The sequence below is a fragment of the Equus przewalskii genome, chromosome 1, assembly GCF_037783145.1.
Source record: "Equus przewalskii isolate Varuska chromosome 1, EquPr2, whole genome shotgun sequence".
Lineage (NCBI taxonomy): Eukaryota > Metazoa > Chordata > Mammalia > Perissodactyla > Equidae > Equus > Equus przewalskii.
In genome coordinates this window covers 151,880,346-151,903,893 of record NC_091831.1, presented here as the reverse complement: position 1 = coordinate 151,903,893, position 23,548 = coordinate 151,880,346, and the positions used below count along the sequence as shown (strand labels likewise).

Here is a 23,548-nt window from a genome sequence, read left to right as displayed (position 1 = left end):
ACTGGTCAAGCCTTCCTTCACCCGGCCTACCTTATGAAAGTCAAATGGGATATGGTTTGCCAATTCATCTAGGAGAGTTTTAAAAATCTGAAAAATGTGTATCACCCCCCTCAACTTGTCCTGCCCAACAAGAGAGTCACAGAGGCTGACAAGTATCCATTCCAGGAAGTTCTTCACCTCAAAATTGGATTATTTCTCAATACTGCATATGTTTTCTGAAGGTGTGGAGTCTCCTGACTACTTTGTACCTAGCATAATTAGGGCAAATAATATGGAAGGTGAATGGATCCAGGAATCCCAGTTTTTCAAACTGCCATTGAGTGAGTCATATTCTCATCCCTCTGAAACACACTCCTGCCAAGCTTCTGACAGAAGTCACACTTGTTTCTGTATTCTTTGTTCTTGAGGTTTTCATTGCCATGTGACTCACTGATATTATTCAACGTCTCTTTACCCATCTTATTTACATTATTTTGACTGGAATCCCTTGATGATTTTCACCATTCCCAAACCTGTCTGGCTTACAGGTGGTTCTCATTGCAATCCATTTAAGAACATCAACAGTGGTTTAGCAACAGTGACTCTGTTCACCCAAACAGCTTGTGACAGTCCATGCACAGATTTTTATCTCTTTACATAAAACTCCATCAAAGTTGTAGGCTCAGACACAGAACTTTAAAACCATATGTTTCTGATATTTGGAGTTTTTTCCTCTTAGGCTTTGTGAATGGAAGAGAGAATGACATCCTTCTTGTTCTTTCACTGACAAAAGGTTATTCACACAACCTAAAGTCATTAGAGAATGAGTCTTCATGATGTCTTAGTGTCTATATTGTTACCAATTCTGTCTAAATTTATAAAGATTGTAATACATGTTCACATAAGAGGAACACTCAGTGAATCAGTCTTGTCCAAGAATATTTAATATTCAATATTTTACATTTGTCCATTTTTAATAATAACATTTCAGCTGCCTGTTAGAAAGCATTTAGAATGCGGTCCCCCTGCAGTGTTGTCACTGGTGATGGAAATAAAGAAGAACTCAAGTAATTTTTTTAACGCAATGTGCTACCAATAGGGTGTTTCAGTTGTGTGAACTCTGATTTTCAGCACTGCCTTACTCTAAATACTTTGCATTATGTTTACCACAATCATATCAGTTTTCATTTATTAGTTTCTGCATCTAACTAATTAGCTGAACTGTACTGCACACATGCTAAGTGCCAGGACCTCTGCTAAGCAGGTTCCACATATAATCTCATTTAGTATGAAATGGATACTATTATTAAACTCATTTAACAAGTGAAGAAATTGAGGCCTAAAGAGATGTGATAAATTTTTCAGGGCATCCAGCTAGTAATCTTGGAGCTGGTATTTGAACCCAGGTGTGTCCAACTCCGAAGTCCAAGCTTTTAACCACATGAACCACTCCCAAAGATGCTGACTTATCTGCAATACATAAGATGGGCATTCCATCCCAGTCAAGGTTCAAAGGGCACTTCCGGCTGGTTTTTCTTTGTGCACAATCCATGTAATAGTCATGTCAACTACACTGGCCATTTAGCAACTGCTGTATCCCACCTCCTTGCTTCTCAGGCCTTCCAGCGAAATTGGAAAGAATCTGAGATCAGTGATGTCCTCCTCCATTTAAATTATAGTGAAAGGGTTTTTCCAGAACCTATTCTCTATAGCCATCAGTTCAGTCTCTCCACTGCCTTCTTTCAAATTATTTTAGCCAGTGTCCTGTGGCTATGCAGTACAAAACTGCTCAGGTTTTAGTATGCTTAAAAATAAATTTCCATGTCAATTCTTTATCCTCTCTTTCCCCTACCCCACATAAAAAAACTCCCAAATTCCTAATTCTCCTGGCCAGAGGAATAGGGGCTTGCATAACAATTTCCAATATATCTTTCAAAGTACCCTTTTAGGGGTCTCTGACTTGATGCTGAGTGACTATGTAAGAGCAAAGTCGGGTCTCTGAAACTGTGCTCTGCTATAGAGTGACAGGTAATTTAAGATTTTAAAAAACTTTTGCCCTAGATAATACTTGAAAATCCAACCTCATATAAAGACTCACTTTCTCCCCTTTAAATCTGTTCTGGGGCCTCAATTCCTTGTTTCCCAGCCTACATATGCTATCGTATATAATGTCTGTGGAAACATATTGATTTAAAGATCAAGTCAGCAATGGAATTGGACTCTTTGCAAGTTACCTTGGTTTAACTACTGAAAACCTCTGTAATTGCCTCTGAGACTTGAGTCATTGGAACTTTAATTCACTCGTGCTCTCACACGGAGGAACTTAACTGCTCACTCTAGGCTTCCACCCCTCCTAAGTACCTTTGGCAGGGAATGACAAACCAAGCAAACAGCCTATTTGTGGGTATAAGGGGCAACTCCAGTAAAATCTTAGCCACAGAATAACATTCTGGATATTATCCATGTGTGAGACTGGTTATTTGCCACAGCTGTCTTGGGAATCATACATCCTATGACAGTCATGAATTTTAAGAAGTACCCATTGACTTCTGACCTGTTGGTTTTGAGAAGGTGAGTAAGCAAACAGTAGAGATGGTGACTCAAAGTTAAACATACTTCAAGGAAACCCTTGAGGAGAAGTCTGAGCAGTGAAACCAGAAGGCAAAGCAATGGCTTCTCCAGAAGGAACTCTCAGTTTCCCAGTGGGCCAGACAGATTCTCCACGCCTTCCTATGAAAACCATGTAGATTACACACTTAATATTTGCACGTACATCCCTTGAATTTAAAGGGCATTTTCCCATAAAAATCCAAAGCACTTTCTTGTTTAAAGATATACTGAAGCATTAAAAAATTACGTGTAGAATACCACTACTAATTTTCTTGACTCTCCATTGTACTTTATGTATACATGCATAAATATGTGCATAGGATGTTAATGGTGTTCAAGGCGGCCATGTGGTAATGAGCTTTTTAATGTTTCCATGTGTATGTATGTTTCCTGTCTAGATGGTTGAGGTATCTCTGTCAGTTCATCAGTTAGAAACAATACTGAAAATAATTTTCTCTTCCTATGATTTACATTCAAAACTAAAAGTCATCATGTAAAAAAGAAAAAATTCCAATCACTCCTGAACTTTTCGCATGGCTATATATTTTTTTCAGAATTTAAAGCCCATGTATTAATCAGAGTTCTCCAGAGAAACAGAACCAACAGGATGTATATATACAGAGAAAGAAATTTATTATAATGAATTGGCTTAGGTGATTATGGAGGCTGAGAACTCCCAAGATCTGCAGTTGGCAAGCTGGAGACCCAGGAGAGCCAATGGTGTCTAAGTTCTAGTCCAAAAGCCAGAAAGCTCAAGACTTAAGAAGAGCCAGTGTTTCAGGTAGAGTCCAAAGGAAGAAAGGACTGATGTCCCCTCTCAGTCAGGCAGGAGTTTTCTCTTACTTAAAGAAGGATCAGACATCTTGTTCTATTCAGGCCTTCAGCTGACTGAATGAGGCCCACCCACATTAGGGACGGTAATCTGCTTTACTTATTCTACTGACTCAAATGTTAATCTCATCCAAAAACATCCTCATCTACACACACAAAATAATGGCTGACCAAATATCTGGGCACCTCATGACTCAGACAAATTGAGATAAAATTAACCATCACGCTCCATACTATAACCTTTCTAGTTCATTATTTGAGTCAGACCTAATTTCAATCTATTAGACATCTTACTGTGGTTTACTAAGATAGTTAAAGATATTCATTTAGCTTAACAGAAATATTTGTAAAATATTTAAGGGATAAAAGTGTTTTGAGTAATAATATACTATGAAATAGGCAAACTACATTATTTCTCAAACTATTTATCCATCTTTCTCCATAGTAGGTGTACATATAAAATAAAACAGGAATGATCCTCTTGCTGGATATGTATTAATTAATATTAACAAAGAATGTTTCAATAAAATATGATGTACCATTCTAGATGGTTTGGTGAGGTCAATAGATCTGAAGGATATTCAGAGATTTTCTGTATCAGGAAGGTGACTCCTTCTAACTTACCCACAAACGCTTTGGCCTCAGAAGTTTAATGGTAGAAAGCAAAGTTTTCAGAGATTTTCTGTATCAGGAAGGTGACTCCTTCTAACTTACCCACAAACGCTTTGGCCTCAGAAGTTTAATGGTAGAAAGCAAAGTTATAAGGCCCCTAAAACTATCATGGACTTTCTTAAATGAAATTACAAAATTTCACAAGTTCCCTAACTTAGCAGGCACAGAGTATAAGCTGACAAACAAATGTTTCAGAGCTCCTGTTTTCCATAAATACAGAAATCTTGTAATTATCTCAAGAACCATACATTATTTATTTAGTTTCATGCCTTAATGAAGGAAGACTCAATATTTATCATACTAAAATGGGAGGGTGGGGGATAAGGGTAGGCAGAGAGGAGAAAAGCATGGTTCTTTTCTTAATGAATCAGGCCTTATGTTTCTTCAATTTTTTTATCAGCAATTTTATGCTCTGCAGGTAGTAAACAAAAATGGTGACAGCCAAACATGCATTTTGCATCATAACAAACCCGTTGGATCTACAAACAGTTGTTTAAGGTGTTCTTTTTCCATCAGGAAAAACAATAGCATTTATTAGCAGCATTTCACTCCACTCACATGATTTGTGTGTTCTTCACTCTCAAAGTGTCAGCTGTCAAATGAAATGATGGGGACTGACAGTTCAGAATTTTAAAAGTTCAACTCCTTTCAAACGCACTAAATGAACAAGAGCTGCCTAATTTGGGCTGAAGAAAAAGCAACAAAAATCCCCTCTAAGTATGCAAGGTTTTATTCTACTTTTGCATGGTTAGTATGCACAGAGAATGTTAAATACTTTTCAGCTGGATACACTGTTAATTCTATGAGTGAGAAAGATTTCATTAGGTGAGCTTCAGGCAAGAGTGGGCGACAAATGGAATTCCCTTTTATTTTCTGAAATTCACAGTATATGACCCATATCCAATGATAAATGGTCTATAAACTCTCTTGCTGTATTTAATTGCATAAACTTCCATTATATTCTATCATTAACATGAGAACACTTTGACACAAGATGTCAGAAGGGGAAAAAAACGAGTAAAAAAAATGAAACCTTCACTCTTAACAAAACCAACATAATCTTAGTACCCCTCAGAATCTCCTTCAACATGTAAGTTCCAAGCACACAATTTTAAATATTTTTTCAACCCATTAGTTACTTTTAATTTTGGTAGCACAAAAATCTATTAATCACTATTTAATTATCTGGAGTTCTTGCCTGCCTAATTAGTGCTTTCCGTATTGCATCTTCAACTAAACTGGGGACCCTATCAACTCATTTATCTGATACGTATTTGGTGCACTGGTGAGTTAATTAATGAAAAAAGAAAGAAAAACTCATTTAAATGGTTCATTCAAAAAAAAGCTTATTAAACACTTTGAACATTAAATAAGCCGACTGATTTTACTGGGTTTTCATTGCCCTAAAAAGCATTATATAAATGCAAAATCCCATGTGACACTTCTGGGTAAATATACGTTGTACAAGGAATCAGAAGCAGCAGCGATCAGTTGAGTAACAATCCTTCTTAAGTACACCGCCTGAGGCAGCGGGCTTTTGAAATCTTTTATACAAAAATGGGGACAATGATTAGACATAAGATTTTATTTGGAATTTTCTGGTGTTAGGAACACTAAGCATGATTGTAAATGAAATTACATTGTTATATTCTAGGTAATGTAGTGTAAAATGGTCTATACTATAACTACTGCTTATACTACTGAAGAAAACAAAGACAGGGTAATTTCCCAAAGCCAGCCCATCCCTTCACCACATCTCCTATTTGCTCTGCCTTGCCAAGGGTCTGTGTGGTTGTTCTCCAGCATTCTAGCTCACACAACATCCCCAAGATAGCATTCCTAAGTACCCCCAGTGTTGGTTAGAGGACCCTCCTCGATGTTCTCACAGCATCTAGCAGAAACCGTTGTCTTTGCACTTACTGTGAGGAAGCAGTGGCATACAGGGGTAAAGGACACAGCTTTGGCCTCAGAAAGACCCGGGTGTGAGTCTAGATTCAGCCACCAACTTGGTGGTTAGGATTAAATGAAACGGTCTGAGTAGAGCATCTAGTGCAGGGCCTGACACATCGTAAATGTATCGTAACTGTTAGTTGTTTTAATCACACTCTACTATACTTGTCTGTTCAGATGTTGCTCCTATTAGATCCTGAGATCCTTGTGGAAAGAGACACATGATCCATCTTTGTATCTCCAGAGCCTAGCACAGCATCTGACAGACAGTGAGCATCCATATATGCTTGTGTAATAAATGGATAGAACAAAGAATCTACAGTAAAGGAATCTAAGGGATTTAAGAGTAAAATAAGCAAACAAATCAAATTGCCTCTCCTTCTTACAGAGGACAGCAAGAATTCTGAGGCACAAATCCATACATGCTGAGTACTTATAACATAGTTCACCTTCAAAAAAATATATTAGCTATTTAGCAGTTATTAACACCTACATTGTTTTCTCTAAATCTCCAATAGATTGTCAAATAGACACAAATATCTGATTCCTCATCTGAGAATTCATTTTGTGAGTCTCATCAGTTAAGAAATTGCCCATAGGACATCAAAAGTTGTCACAACATGAAAATATTCAGTAGTGACCTAACCACTTGTAAGATTAATTCCAACTCTAATTCTGCTTTGCAATTAACATAGCACCTATTTTATTCCATGGAATCAACATCTTGATCAGTTATAATTCTACTGAGAATCTGATGTCTATACAACTTTCTATGCAAATAGAATGCAAATTTAAAAGTTAAACTGAAAATCTCTTTTCAAAGTGCAGGATTTCATAACATTTATTAAAGTGATATTGCAGACCTGCTCATGTCACAGGCAAAGACTGTCGATCTATCAAGGTAAAACAACAGAAAAAGATGAAATTCAAAAAACAACAATTTGAAAACCAAATGATTGGAAAACCAAGGAAACCCATTTGAAAATTAATAAAGCCATGAAATATTTTTGCAAAATGGATCCTTTTTATAAGCATGCTCCTAAAGTCAAATATAAAGAATTTGATATCCTAAAATTATCTCAGAAAGATTAATCAAAAATCTAAGATTTGGTTAATTCTTCATTTGTCCTAAGGATGAGAGAACAGTTTTTACTGAAACCTAAATTTTGTTTTTAAAATGTTTTCATTGTTTTTAATTTTATATTTTTAGATAAAGTCCCAACCAAACCTTTCCTTTTTCACTATTGTCTACGAAATTTTGGTTTCAATTTTAAGTGGATTCACCATAACTGGTCTTTTCTGGTACCAGGTACATGCTGGTTTGAGAGACGAAATGTTTTTTGATGTTGCCACCACTAACACTCCTGCTGCCATGTTCCACCATCTTCTGATGACCTCCAACGGAGCCTAGGATGCTAATGTGGCACTCCAATTCAAATTCATGGGCAATGCACTTTTTAAGGGGAAAAGCAAGTGGAGTTCTGCAGAGAAATCTTAATGAGGTAACTCTCATCTCAAGAAAAGTCACTCGGCATGGTGTAGTCCTCTTTTTTGGGAACCCCTTTCTTCCAGAGAAATAAGGTGATAGAAAGATCCTAACTCTACTGCAGTAGGAAATGGATATTTAATCCACAGGGACTCCATAACTAAATCACATTCAGTGCCAGACACTGCAATGCTCCAGAGTCAAGGAGAACCTCGTACTGCTAGATATATTATATACAATATTGCAGAATGTTTTAAATCCTCTCCCACTTTTTTTTTTCTTTCCTGATATAACTATTGGTTGGGTATAAAAATAGAGAATCTATAAAACAATTTTTATTCTAATTTCTAATGTTGAAATCACCAAAAGGAGAAACAAGAAATCCTAAACTATTTGTACTTTATTATATAATACTTCTAAAAACATATTCTAGTTCAATATTCTTTGAAACTATTCTGTGGTCTGTGAATACCATTTGCCCAAGGATATTTACTTGGTATCATTGGCAATTATATATTACACATCCTGTGTTTTTCAAATATGACAAGGTAAGTATTTTTGTTTCCATTTTAGCAATACCCTTAAAGAAAAATTCATCTACATTCATCAGAATACCAAAAGTAATTTTTTTCTCGATCTCTCTGTCAAGTTAGTTCAGCTCTAATTCAGGCAAATCTCTGACAGATATCAGAGTTCTATTTACTGATTATCTATGCTTCCCTTTGGGATCATAAGATTTTAAGTGAAAAAAATCTAAGAGATTTATTGCTAATGGGATTCTACAAATGTTATCTTTGTTCAGAGTAAAAGTAATATATGATCTTGGTTTTGTAGAACGTCCTTAATGTTCCTTTTTTGAATATGTATAACTCATTTAGAGACCAAGAATAGATAGCAACTCATCATTTTTGCTACCTGCCTTAAAATATCTGCATTTTGTCTGTTTGAACATAATACAAACTTGTGATTTAATTGATGTCATAACTTCAATTCATCACCACATTCATTGTAAACAAAGAGGCTCTGAATAATGAACAAAATGCTTATTGTTCACCAGAAGAAAGGTCATATCGTGTTCTATTTACATTTATGTCGCGTCCTATTACTAAATCTGTATAAACCATCTTCCTTCATTATTTCTGAATGGGAGACTAATGATAAGTGCTATTTTCAAGATTTGTTTTATCCTTTTTATTTGTCTAGCTAATTTTGTGCTGAAGCATTACAAAGCTAACTCTATATTTTGCTTGTTAAGTTATTAGGGATTTGTAACTCTAGAAAATCAAGAACGAGTTCCTAAATGTAACACTTGCATGAGTTGACAGCTTCAGGGGAGAGAGGTCAGCTGCTCTGTGAAGGAAGAAGAAATCTGTCTGCATGATCCTAATTTTCTATGCATACTTGACGTTGGGCTTGGACTTGGGAATGATTTGTTGTTAGATTAAGCAGCAGGGAAGTATATGGCTTCTTATTTTTACTCCTGATACAACTGGCAATGGGTGAGTAATGAGAGGACCATAGATAATCATAACGATACTATGCAATGAATTGTGTGCACCTAGGCGATAGTGGAGGTTTTATCAGAATGTGATGGCCAGCAAGCTAATACAAACTATAAATATGCAGATTAGTCAAATCTTTATTACATCTGCAAATAGCTACTGGCATGTTTTTCTCTCCCACTTCATAATTTTGATGATTCTGACTCCAAACCATACCTTACATCCTAGGAAATTTAAATAAAAAGAAAATATATCTCATGGTGACAGGAAAATGAAAAGATACTCAGTGACACCTAACAGTCGCACAACTAAAGCACCAACATTAACACTGGTTTCCTAGTCCTAGAACACCTAGAAATCAATTCCTTACCCCGGACAAGTTCATCCAATTTTTACCCCTTCTCCTTCCCTCCCCACTCATTCCAGCGAACTTAGCTCGCCCAAGATTTCTCATTTGCTATGCTCTGTCCCTTGTTTAAACTAAAGAGAATACAGGATCAGTCCTCTTTTTTTCTCACTATAAAGTCTCTTCAGAATCTAATTCAATGAGATTGTATTTGTTACAATGAATGCAGATTGTTCAATGAGGCAGATTTAAGAAATGCTGAAAAGAGTTCAGGGGTTTGCAGGGTAGGGGCTCGCTGTACGGTGGTGAGTGAAGTTTTATACATCACCCTATGTTTGTTAAGGTCTAAAAGCACTGAAAAGGATTTGTTCTGTTTGTGTAAAGGGCCTCCGTGCTCTGGGTCTCTAAGATGTTATGCCAAGCTTTTTAGCACATGAGCTTTCTCTTGATCTTGGGCCTGACATGACCAAAACTCAGGGGCTCAGCTCTCAGAGAGTGACCCATATTGTCACTCCAATCTGGCATCTAGAAGTCTGCTACCTAAACAATTGGCTTTCTGCAATTAACATGTTATTTATTTTAAAATATGAATTTCTAAAATCATTTCTGCATATCCTATTATTTCAAGAAACCATTTTGTTTACTAAATGTTTTCACTTATCAAATTAACTGTTACTGAAAGATCTGAGATCTGCCAGGAGATTGATGATCCTTAATCACATAACGTGAACTAAACAGCTAATTATTAGAGTCATTGACAATATTAACAGCCCTAGAGAGAGTTCCAAACCATGGGGCTGCATACTCTAGTTATGAAATGCCAGTCATAGACTTGGGTTCTGTTCCTTAACTCCATCATTGCCCCATGTTCTATGATTGGAAATTCCATGCAACTCCATTTCACTATTTGCTATGATGTGTGGACCAAACGGCTTAAAGATATTTCATCAACCCAGAAAGAATACAACACTGAGAAAATATGTAGACACATTTATGTGTGTGCATGCATGTATATATTGAATAGGCTAGACTCGATGGGGTACAATCGAGAATTAGTTTTCTTCTTCTCTACTACCATTTTAAGAAATTCTCTGTTAGAGCTCTTTTCCACTCTCTTGGAAAATATCTCAGGAAGTTCCCTGTGGCTTTTGTGGTCACTTTTGGGTATTAGAACAGTATTATTTTCAGGTGTGAAAATATTCAATCTAATCTAAATCAAAACTTGAATCATTTCAAAGCTATCTCCCCTACCAGCACACTCTGGACTTGCAACTTGAGTACAAGACATGGCAAAATGGGGGTAGGGAGCAGCCTGAGGAGGGGGACAAATGGAAAGGACAAAGGTTTTCTCAATCAGTGCAGATATAATGTTAAAAGATGTGGATGCCACCTTGCATCTAGCAAGAGGTTGAGGGGCAGGGAAAAGCAAAGGGGTAAGAAAAATAACTTTTTAAAAAGAGAGAGAGTATAAAAGGAAAAAAGCCTAGGAGCTGAAAAAGAGAAAAGAAAAAAAACATGATCAGCACAAAAGAATGATAATTCGATTATTTTGAATAATATAAAATAATAGAGCAATTCCTCTAATGGTCTAAGAAGAAATAATTTTGAACTCATTATGGGTTTTGTAAAAGCAAACCAAAAATTGTCAGGCAAAGACTCAGACAACTTACTCCCCATGCCACTCCCATAAAAACCATTTATTGAGAAGGATACTCCAGGAAAATGAAAAAAAAAATACAAGCTAGGTGATGACGTAAGATAAAAGGAAACACTAGCAACTGAGTATGAATGAGAGGAAGCAAAGAAAGCTCAAAAAATTTAAAAGAGAATCTGCCATCCCTTCACATATTATGCTACGAGTATTCTCCTTCATAGGGGTTTAGCGACTTAAGGTTCATTATATTTCTTCTTCTGTGCATCCATTTACACTATTTCATTCTACAACGAATAATATTCACATAATTATACTATAAAGGCTGTTTTACTAATTTTAAAATGTCAGTTTTGACTGATAGACAAAGCATGAAGTCTTATAGTTAACTATAATTATACAAGAGAATGCAAACGTTAAAAACTTGAAAAGGTAAAAATAATAATATAGCCAAAAAACTACAAAATCACACCTCTTTAGACACTGCCTAAAGTTAGTAAGTCACAAAACATTTAAACTCATAAATATATTATAATACAAATTAGCAGAAGTCAAGCATAGAGGTAGAATGTACTGATGAGTCATCAGATATTTTTTAAAGTTGATAAAGCTAGAGAGAAACTGACAAAATATATTATTTATACTTATAAGAGTATCAGAATAACAAAAAATGGAAACTATTTAAAGTGCTTATCTTGGGGGCTGAAGAGAGATCTGTCCTTTCCTTTCTAAACTTTTCTACACGGGCTAGATTTTTATTAAATAGCCTATAAATTATTTTAAATTTTATAAAAAGTTTAACATGTTTCAATGCATGAAAAGTAAAACAGAAATATACCAAAATACTAATAGTGATTTTTTTTTGGGTGGGAGAAATTCTGGATGATTTTCTCCCTCACTTTTTCATATTTTGCTAGTTTCCAAATGCTCTATGCACAATACTTTCTTCTTCAGAACACATAACTAAATTTTAAGTCTTTGATAAAGCCATATAATATGATTTTGGAAATGCAAAATCATTAATATTTTATATTTTCTTAATCTGCATTTTGAAGGTCATGACAGCTTGAAATCAGGATAAAACATAAAATTCCTCTAAGAATGTACCTATTTACCCAATTCTGCAGTAAGAGTAAGTGTCTCTGTCCACCATAAAGGGAAAAGTACTAACAGCCAACAATAGCCCTGACCACTCAGGCATTTCACTAAATGTCTGCCCTTGGTGGTCCCCACCAGTCTAAGTTCTTGTCCTCCACTTTACGTATTCAGGAATCTAATTTCCCAGCTCCCTCAGGAGGGATAGGATTCTGAGCGGCTGATTCTCATTAACCTAATCTTAGATGATCCAAAACAAGTTTACTAACGTACCTTCAGAAACAGAACTGCCAAAGTTCCCATCAGCAGAGTCAAACACCCTCTCCCTGAAGAGGTCTGGAAATATGCTGAGAAGGATAAGAATAAAGGTTATTATTGGCTGAGCACCTGTGTGCCTAAATTCTATGCATCAGATTCTTCTTTGCCTTTTTTTACTCCATCCTTATTATCCCCTTTCCATCTATTACCTCCCCCCATTTTGTTAGTAATACTTCCTTGACAACATGTTAAAATTCAGTTATCTTGTTTATTTAGTCCTCATTACAATTGGCATCTCCCTGCTGGATGTCCAGGAAAGTTGTGGGGGCGGAGGGGTGGGTGGAGCACACAAACAATTAAGACTTAAGAAGATACTTCAGCATCACCTATACACATGCCATCCGCTCCTCTTGCAGATTACCAACCCCAACCATTTCACCTTAATTCTTATTCACTTCCATTACAGAGAGAGACAATTTCAAATCTTGCCCTCTGATACTAGGTGTTCCTTCAAACTGTTGCTCAGGATGGCCTACACAGTGGCTGTGAAAGACGATCAATGCATTTCCTGCCCTTGTATCAGAGTGTATGTTTTGAAGAGTACAAATGCTGTCCATCTGCAAAGCCACTTTTGTTATTATTGCTGTCATGTCCCGTAGATTATGATGGGAGAATCTGGTCCATTATTAAAAGCAGAAAAGAACTGCTTGTGTAACTACGGATAGATCTGACAGCTAAGAACAATGTGTGATAGCCATTTCTTCATGGAGACTGACAGTAACTTCAGAAACTTACATTGAATTATCTAGTAGAGTTTTTCTGCCCTTAAATTCTGTGAAAAGATATTAAATATCATTAATTCATTAAATAAATGCCTCGTGGTTTTTATGAATGCTCATGAATATTTCATAAAGTGATTAAAATTGTTAATCCTGCTTCCAATTAAATTTAAGTAATTCTTATAACACACATGTAAATAACAGGTAATTATAATGTTTTATTATGTGTCATTTATATAACTTAGGCCATTAAAATTGCATTCTAACGTGATACATTTCTTAGGGACCTATGTCATTTGTTTAAAGCAAGAATTCCTTTTTACTTTATTTGAGCATGCATTAATTTTGAGAGGAAAATTTTGAGTGATTTTAAGGGAAGAAAAATAGGTGGTAAGAATGCAAAGACTGGCCCATCTGTGAAGTATCATTACCAAAGTTATAAGTTTTTCTCCTCAACCAACCTGCTCAGGTGGTATTCAGCGAATGGACTTTAATTGAGAAAGCTATCATCCGTGGAATTAGACACAAAGCTAATTCTACTCTTTTCCTTCTTTCTTTCTTTCCTCATGCTTTAGCTTTTCACAATGATGGTTGGTTACTAAACGGGAAGAAAAAGGAACTTAAATCTAGAGGCAATTTAGAATAATGGAACTTCCACAGAGTCAACAAGAGCTAGCCGTAAGGGATCATGACTTCCTAGCCATGTGGTCTTGGGCAAATTACTTTACCTCTTTGAATTTTAGTTCCTTTACCTGTAATATTTTGAAGACAACACCTTCCCTACTTACCTTGTAAGATTCTTTTGAGAATTAGTTGAAACACACATTAAAGCCATTTTGTAAAATGCTCTGCTAATTACCCCAGTGACCACATAAACAGGTAATTTGAGCAAGCCACTTCCCCACTTTCATTTCCCTAGGCCTCCGTCTCCTATTGTTAAATGAGAGACTTGAAACCCCCTCATCTGAAACTAATTCATTTTTCTAGTGGTCTGTTTACATGTTGCTGACTTTTTCTTTAACTTTCAATTCATAGATAATTTCTTGCAAGTTCAGGTGGTGCAGAAGTTGGAGAAACAGAGGGAATGAGACGCTCCAAAGGTGGTCCAAATGCCACGGTAAGTTCTGTCATCCTCGTGTCTCATGGCATCTGGTAGGGTTTTGTGTACTTGGATGTTCCCCCAAACACATTTTGAGTTCATACTCAAGCCACAGGGCTTACAACCTGAATACCCATCACTTCCAAAGAAATGTTTTTGTCAGTGGTTTGACTTTCTCTGGGGTGGATTGTTTCCACCATAAGTAGCCAAGTGAAGTTCTGTTTTGCCTTCGCCTGTTGTGTTCTGTGAGAACTAATTCCAGTCTTTGACACAGGGAGGCATATTTATGACATTTGGCTTCTTTGTTCAACAGATTTTTCCTTTCTGTGTTTATGAGAGTTAGCATTAAATATGAGTGCTCCATCCTACTGGGTTCCTTTTGTTTAAAAGCATTTGTGTCCTTTGCACTTACTTTGGCTGTTGTTACGAGGAGTTAGATGTGTAGAGGCACAGTTCCAGAGTTGCTTGACTGCTTTTATATCCTCTTATAAAAGGTTTCCAAACCAAGAGAATCATGTATTTGTTATTTCTGGGTCCATTAAATGCCCAAGTAATTAACATTAGCCATTTTGCCACTAACAAAGCATGGAAACCACAATGTTTTTGTGATGTATAGTCATTTCAACGTCAGTTTACAGTTGCCCAAGCCCATCTAATCACCTGAATGACAATACAACGAGACAGGAGCCAAGATCGGATGGCCAGGCGTCCAAATGACTCTTATATTGTTTGGAGATGGTTGTCTCCAGCCAACCAGTAATGTGTTATTTTAAAGTTTTTCAAGTTGTGCAAGAGAAACTCTTAAAACACAAATAATAGTGGAAAGGGTCTGAAAAAGTGTCTAACCTGTACCCAGCGTTAACGTAAACACAAAAGAAAGTTACATTTCAGACAGATCCATAACATAATCAGAAATCAGGATCTGACATTGCATATTCTCCATTTGCAAACGCATTCCTTTCTAAAAAGCTGCAATTAATTACAAACTAGTTTTGATGCCGTTTTTGCTTTCCTTAAATGTGGAGTGAATTCACCCCATAAACTAATGAAGCAAAGTGGAGCCAAATAGAGACCAGCTGGCTGGATGGCTCAGTAATTTTATCCACATGATTGATTTTATGATCCTTTCACTGAAGTAACTAGTCTTTATTCTTGCAATCAGCACCAATGACAATTTGGGAGGGGTGGGGAATTATTAAAATCTGGAGAAAGAAGAGGTGCGGTTTGTTTGATGTGGAACAATACATTCTTCCACACACTTCTCTGGTATTATAGGTGCCGAATTCTGGGCCTCTCTGGCTTCCAAAGAAACAAGCTGATTAGTTGCCACAGAGACATAATAAGCAACCAATGCCCAAATAATCATTACAGATACTCCATTAACAGCATCTAACCGTGTGGCTTTTAGCCATACAAATTGTTTTTTTACAGCTTGTAACCTTTTCAAATAGTTTCCTTTGGGCATTACACCACATTCAGATCTAATTTTAACTTTTGCTTAGTCTATAATTTATGAGTTTCTTTGGAGATGCATAATGTATTTGAGTAGAAAGGATACATTCAAATAAAAGCTAAAAACAGAATCAATCGCTGTTTTAATCCATGAAACCTTTACTCACCAGGAGATAACTACAATAGGATGAAACAAAAAGAGGGGAGGGAAGAACCTAAATGATCTAGAATTCCCACAGAACTTGTTTGAAAACAGGCAAGTTTAATCCATTTAAACAGGATTGTAGCTGTATAGAAATGAAGCATATCATGGGTGCCTACAAAATTTTGTCTTAAGGTCCATGAAATTCCATGACATACAAATTAAAAATTATAAAATGGCTTAAGAGGGCTGTCAGGGAAGAGCTAAAATATAAAACACTCCTTTAGCAGAGAAAATCCCCACGTTTACAATTTCCAGACACTGGAATGCATCCACTCAAGAAGGAGGAAGAGTATCATTCCAAACCCTCGTCAAAAAATGGATTCCACTTAAAAATCATAGGTCACAAATTGTTGGAGCTAAAGAGAATTTGAGAAATCATCTGGTCAGACTCAAAATGAAGCCTAGTGCCTTCATTCTTGGCTCTTCCCTTTTCTCATGTCCAACACCCAGATTATCAGCAGGCTGGCTATCCAGCCAACTCTACCATGGGAACCGTATTCCTCCCACTGCTGCACCCTCAGCTCCTGTGCACCATCACATCCCACCTGGGCTACTGCCAAAGAGCCCTGACCTGGGGGTCAGCAAACTCCAGCTCACAATTCCATCTTCTGCCTCTTTTTGTACATCCTGCAAGCTAAGAATGGTTTGTACATTTTTAAGTGATTGTAAAAAAATCAAAAGAACAGTAACATTTCATGACATGAAATTATTTGAAATTCAAATTCCAGTGTCCATCAATAAAGTTTTATTGGAACACTGCCATGCTCATTTTTTCATGTATTGCCTATGGCTGCTTTTGCTTTACAGTGGCAGAGATGAGTAATTAAGACAGAGACCACATGGCCCACAAAGCCTAAAATATTTACTATCTGGCCCTGTTTTACTATCTGGCCCTTTATAGAAAAAGTTTGCTGACTTCTGTGTACTCGGTCCCCTGTACCCCTGCTTTCTCTGCCACAGTCAGTTCTTCACATAGCAATCAGTGAGTGATCCTTTTAAAGTAAATCAAATCCTGTCAATTCCAGCTGAAAATCTCAAATGCCAAGCTGTCCAATATAGCAGCCACTAGCCACATGTGTCTGTTGAGCAGTTGTATCTAGGGCAACTAAAGAATCGAATTTTTAACTTCACTTAATTTCAATTATTCTAAATTTAAACACTATACTTGGTTTAATTATTGGAAAGCATTTAAGTGTGCTTGGAACAACTTGGGTATATGAATCTACTCAAATGTAAATTTTATGAAATCTCAATGTAGATCAGTCATTTCCAATGAAAATTTGGCATCCAAACTGAAATGTGCTATAAATGTAAAATACACACTGGATTTCAAAGACTTAATCCAAAAAGAGAGTGTAAAATATCTCATTAATAATTTTTAATAGTGACTACATGTTAAAATGATAATATTTTCTATATGTTCTGTTAACACATTAAATCTAACTTATCTATTTCTTTTTACTTTTTAATGTGGCTACTAAAAAATTTAAAATTACATATGTGGCTTGCACGGTATTTCTATTGGACAAAGCTGCTTCAATGAGTTTACATGATAATAAGAATAAAATCAAACCCCTTACCAAGTCAACAAGGTCTTCCATGGCCCAGTCCACCTCTTTAATCTCTTCACACTGGCGTTTTGCTAGTCCCTCAAAGACGCTAACCTACTTTTAGCCGTCTACTCTTTCTTTGCACCAACTGTGCCTTCTCTCTGGGAGCTGCTGCCTTATATCATGACTCATTCTCATCATCTAGGTACAGCCTAAATGCCAGGCTCCTCAAAGAGACCTCCCCTAATCCATCTCCAGCCACTTTCTAGCACTCTACCCAGTTTTCTTTGCTCCACAGCTATTATCAGTATCTAACATTTTCTTCTGTATTAATTTACAGGTCTATTGACTATTTCCAATGCCTGCATGCCCCATCCCCCAACACACCAAGAGCAGGAATCTTGTCAGTTTCACTCACTGCCATATCCCGGGCACTTAAAACAATGCCTAGCGCTCATTAAATACTTCAGTGAATGATCCTTCACTTTACAGATGAAAACTAAGATGTGGAGTAGTTAAAAGACTTGATGATGGAGCTCAGAATGGAAAATAGGTTTTCTCCTTCCAGGTCAGTGTTTGTAAGAAATAGCATGGCTCACTGTGGCTCCTGGTCAGAATATAGAGAACTTCTGCTTTGCTGTGTGACACTGTGTAGGGATGCCAGCTTCAAAAGCGAAGGTCAGATAAGCCAACCATTTCATTTACCCATGGGCACCTAAAACCTCTCCGTAGCTTCAGCCACTCTCTTAAGTGCCTTGCCAGATTGTTAGCAGCTTTTAGGATTGCTTCTCAGATGATTTTTTCCTCCAGGCATAGAAATAATCACCAAAATTAAAGAAGGAAATCAATGGCATTTAGCCTCTCTCTCACACCAAAGTGATAGTCACAAAGCAGAAAGAACTAGGTCATAAGGATGGAAAAGAGACCAATTAAATAGTCTGAAGGAGCAGCTCCACCACCACCAATGAAGACGAGTAGAAAAATAAACACTAGGGGTCAGGATGCCCTTCCTCTTTTATCTTTTTCATTTTCGTCTTTCATTAATTAACAGTCAAATTATGCTCATGTTCCTGCAAATTAAGCAACAGCCCAAAGGCTGATATTTGAAGGCAACTTGGAAAAAAAGTTACTCGCTCCACTCCTCAGTTACAGCCAAATGTCATTCTTCATAACATATCTTTTAAGCTTTAATCCTCTCTTAAATTCAGATACCTCTGGGAGAGACATTGGTACCTTAATTTAAGTGAAAAGTGTTAGGAAAAAGGAACTGGAGGAGGTATCTGCCTTGGAGTTTTGCTTACAGGTGACATACTACAGTGGGCATATAGTAGTCAAAGGTAATAAATGTCCCAATAAAATCCTTTTATTTAAATTCTCATTTACTACCAGCTAAAGAACTCTCGGATTTCTCTCTTCCTTTTTCCTTTATGCTCTCACTCATCAGTAGGGAAGGAAATTTTCTTCTTTGACCTTCACATGCATTTATCAAGTGTCTTTTGAGAGCATATCATGTGAATTGTGTTATCAGGAGTGTTTAGCAACACGAGAGGAGGCATAGAGCTGTGGGTGAACATAACAAGATGTGGCTGTGAGCAAACCATTGTGCTACAGTGGAAGCTTTATCACATGTCAAAGAAGAGGGTATATAACTGAGTAGATGTGGTGAGCGGACTCTAAATGTCAGGTTGAGGTGTTGGAACTTTATTCTGTCAGTTACATGAAACTACTAGAAATTTTATGGCGTGAATAAAATATTGTCATTTATTGCATAAAATGACATATTTAGGAGAATATTAATGACTAGCATTTATCGAGCGCTATGTCTTAAGCAATATTTCTAAGCCCTTTACATGCTTATATGTCATTTAGTCCTCACAACAACCCTATAAAGTAGATAGAACCTTTACTATTCCTATTTTACAGATGAGGAAAATGAGATACAGATAGATTAAATAACTTGCCCACTGTCACACAGCTGGAGTGTGGCTCAGCCAGGATTCAAACCCAAGTAGTCCACCTCCAGTACTCTTCAGAAGAACAGCTGAGCAATATGACGGAGTGACCAAAACAATCTTTAATGCAGGCCACTGCTAGCCTATATGGAGCCTTTGTACAAAGTCAGAAAAGATGCTACCTCTGGATAAGCTCAGCAAAAGTGCTGGTAAGTGGATGGCATGGTGTCTTTGCATGGGTTTTAAAAGGGGACCCTTCATGTGGGCAGACACAGCCCCATGCCCCAATCTACGGCTCAGTTTATGGAGCAAGAAGGCTAGAGTCAGCTCCCATATCACAGACTTTTGAACATTTTGAATATTTGTCCCCATTGCACAGACTTGTGAATATTTTATTTTCAACTGAGTTGCTGAAATACATTAAACCTTCATGTCCCAAAACTATCAGTAAAGTCAGTTCTACACTATAAAGCCTTGTTAAAAGATACAATTTTGTGAATATTTGAGCATGTATGTGTGTCTACATACATGCAAAGCAAAGAAAGAGGTGAAGTTCCAAATTTGGGTTGATGCCAGAACAAGATCAAAGAACAGCCACAAAATCTGGGAGCTCAGAACATGAATCCCTGATGAAATCTCTCAGGAACTCACAAAAATCTTTTTCAAAGATGAAGGTCATCAAAGGTCATCAGCAATTCTACATCTTTCTCGGTCACATTACTAATAATTTTGATTAGGGAGAGAGAAGTGATCTGGAAGACTTCTACAGAGTAAGTGACATTAGAGCATGCTAGAATTTACTTACTAATATAGATGACTTTATTTAGATACATATATACTACATAGAGAAATGCAAGTGACTTTCCAAAAGAACCCACACACTTTCGGGCCCAGATTATCACTGCTCTTCCACATTTGCCAGATTTGCAGGTTTGATCCTACTCGTGAGCTCAATCCAGCCTGCCTTTTGTCCCAATACTACTGAAAATGTATGAAAATTGCCTACCTCCAGAGATCAAGGTTCAAGAACAAGTCAGTCACAATGCCTAGTGCTTAGTCACCCCCCACTCCTCTTGACCACTCACTCTCTAAATCCATTGCCCAGTACTTTGGTACCCAGGTTCTGAGGAGGCCCTCCTGTACCTCTGGAACCTCCGGCTAGATCTCCTGTACATAGAACCCCACCAGCCTTGATGACACAGCAGTAAAGACGACTGGGGACTCCGTTTTTCTTTTCCACCTACTTCAAACTTTACTCACAAATCTGGTTGGGGAAATCAGAATCTACTTCCATTTCATAGTCTTTGGTTTTGTCTGAATTCTTTACTCTGAGTCCTAGAATTCACTTCCCATCTAAAACTCGCTGCTTTCTTTAAAACCTTAGACTTTGAGCAGAAATAATCACCTAGACTTCACCTGACCTTAGGTAACAAGCTGGCTAAAATTCAAAATTACAATGTGTTCCAAATCATTCATTCCTTACGATGCAGAAGTGCCAGCTTCCTGAAGTCTCTTGGAAACAAAAGTTCGAGTTGATTGTGTTAGGATAGCCCAGACAAGAAAGCCACGATATCGGCCAGCCCAGTGGCACAGAGGTTAAGTGTGCACGTTCTGCTTCTGCAGCCTGGGGTTCGCTGGTTTGGATCCCGGGTGAGGACATGGCACCACTTGGCAAGCCATACTGTGGTAGGCATCCCACATATAAAGTAGAGGAAGATGGGCACAGATGTTAGCTCAGGGCTAATCTTCCTCAAAAAAAAAGAAAGCCACAATGTTTTAAAGAACAATAGGTTCTTAATCTTGGCAAGCTCTTGAAGGCACTTCAGGGGCTCCATAAACTATCTGAGATGGTATATAATTTATAAAATTGTGTGTGTGTGTGTTGTGTGTGTACATTTTCCTAAGAAGAGGAACCATAGATTTCATCAAAATTTCAAAGTAATCAGCGAGCCACAAAATATTAAGGTACATTGTCTGGTCCATCAACCATATTCCCTCCAGACAGTCATTCCCCAGGCTGTATATCTTTGCCAACATAGAAAAGCTAAAATATTTGGCAGGTATACATGTTTATTGTCTTCTTTCTCATGATTTGTAGTTTGTAATGCTAAAAAATACTCTAAAATATTAACATATTCCAAATTACTATTGTTGACAGTCTTGACACATTTTCTTAAGTATGACCTTGAAAAGCTCAAAAATTATTTCATTTCTGTAATGTACCTTTAAAAACCTGATATTATTTATATATTAGTGAAGCTACCATAAGAACAATATTTAGATATATTCACACATACATAATGAACTAATGACTTAAAAATGGAGAAAAATTTTAAACTGCGATGCTTTTCTACAATCCTACAGTTTTCTATCATATTCCATTCATAAAATATACAGTAGGACATCCTTATCGTACAAGAACAGCAAGACAGGACTATCACCTGCACCATGGGCTAATCCTAGCAAGTTTTCACACTATGCACTTGGTATATTTGAATCTAGATGATAAAATGCTATTATATCACCGGTCTCCCTTACCATGATGTCAGAAAATCCTGCTGTTCCTTCGAAAATAATTTATTCTAGTATGGATAATGTCATATATTAAGCACACATAGAGGCACTATTTATTCTATTAAATTGGAGAAGTTATTGGTCATGCAAATCTAGTCAAATCTCAACTTTATCTGACTTTACCATCTCGCTGCGGTTACCTGAATCATATTCAGTCAGAACAAATATAAGCTTTTTGACAGCAAAACTATTCCTCAACCAATATTGCATAATTGAGTCTTTTTCCTCTAAAATTGACTGGGGTTAGGATTTTACTATCTTACAGTTCTATAGGCCAGAAGTCTAAAATGGGTCCCACTGGGCTAAAATCTATGTCAGCAGGGCTGTGGTCCTTTCTAGAGGCTCCAGAGGAGAATTCATCTCCTTTAGGGCAGAATCTGTTTCCTTGCCTTTTCCAGCTTCTAGAGGCCACCCACATGCCTTGGCTTGTGGCCCCTTCTTCTGTCTTCAAAGCCAGTAATCGGGGTCAAACTCCTCTCATGTAACATCACTCTGACTTTCTCTTCTGCCTCCCTTTTCCACTTTTAAGAACCCCTTTGACCACACTGGACCCACCTGGATAATCTAGGATAATCTCTGTCTTTTAAGGGAAGCGAATTAATAACCTTAATCCCATTTGCACCTTTAATTTGCCTCCACAATGTAAGGTAACATGTCACCGGTTGTGGGGATTAGGACATGGACATCTTTGAGGGCCTTTATTCTTCTACTATACCTCTGGAGGCCTAGTCAGGTATTCTGATATTTCCATTTGCTCTTCAAAAAGAGATATAAAATTTTTGCTTAAACCACACCCCCTAAAAGAATTACATGCTCCTTTGCCTCAGAACAGATGCCCTATATAAGGTGATGATAATTATTTCATTTTTTAATCTGATTTTTTATTTCAGAGTATTTGAAAGCAAAAGTAGCTGTGGAGGAAGAAGAGAAACTGACTATTTAAAAGCAGAGTAAAGTATATTTTCATAAAACAGAAGGCAGACTTGAAGAACATTTCCAAATGTACAAGGCCCAAAAGAACAATTTAATTTGTTGTTACCTGCCTTTGCTCCTAAACAAATCCACTGGTGATCTGAGTACAAAGGGAGTTATGATTATTGTGGGTTCTATCATATGGTTATGGCATAAATACTTAGCAAGCATGTGCAGAACCAGACTGGAAGATTTATTTAGCACCTACTTTCTTTTAAGTACATATGCCATCTTTATGAATATCAGTTCAGGTAGGGTCTCTATTTACGGAAATTTTTCTCTTACTAATTAGAGGTAGTCACTCAAGAAGTGCATCTTTGCTCAAGTGAGCAGGCCAAGAAAAGTGTGTCAAGTTCCTATAAAAACTCCTACCAGAGCAGAGACTACACAAGCAGAAGGTCTGTTCAGGAAAGGCCTATTGAGATAACACAATTTTCCCGTGAACTATTTTCCCAGCATATAATAATCACAGATGTAACATGTTGGAAAAAATGTTGGCTCTTCAATGTAATAAAATTGTACCTACGCATGCAACAAGTCTTTTAAAATCACAAATTTAAAGGGAAAAAATATATAACTTTCATT

At 37.0% G+C, this 23,548-nt stretch overlaps 1 long non-coding RNA gene across 1 annotated transcript in view; it reads right to left on the bottom strand.

The window, feature by feature from the left end:
* Positions 1–23,548, bottom strand: part of LOC139084184 (uncharacterized) — a 175,106-nt gene that overhangs the window by 137,388 nt on the left and 14,170 nt on the right. Inside the window, exon 2 of the long non-coding RNA XR_011541565.1 lies at positions 12,396–12,469. This is a non-coding gene — a long non-coding RNA (uncharacterized lncRNA). The remainder of the gene's footprint in view (positions 1–12,395; positions 12,470–23,548) is intronic.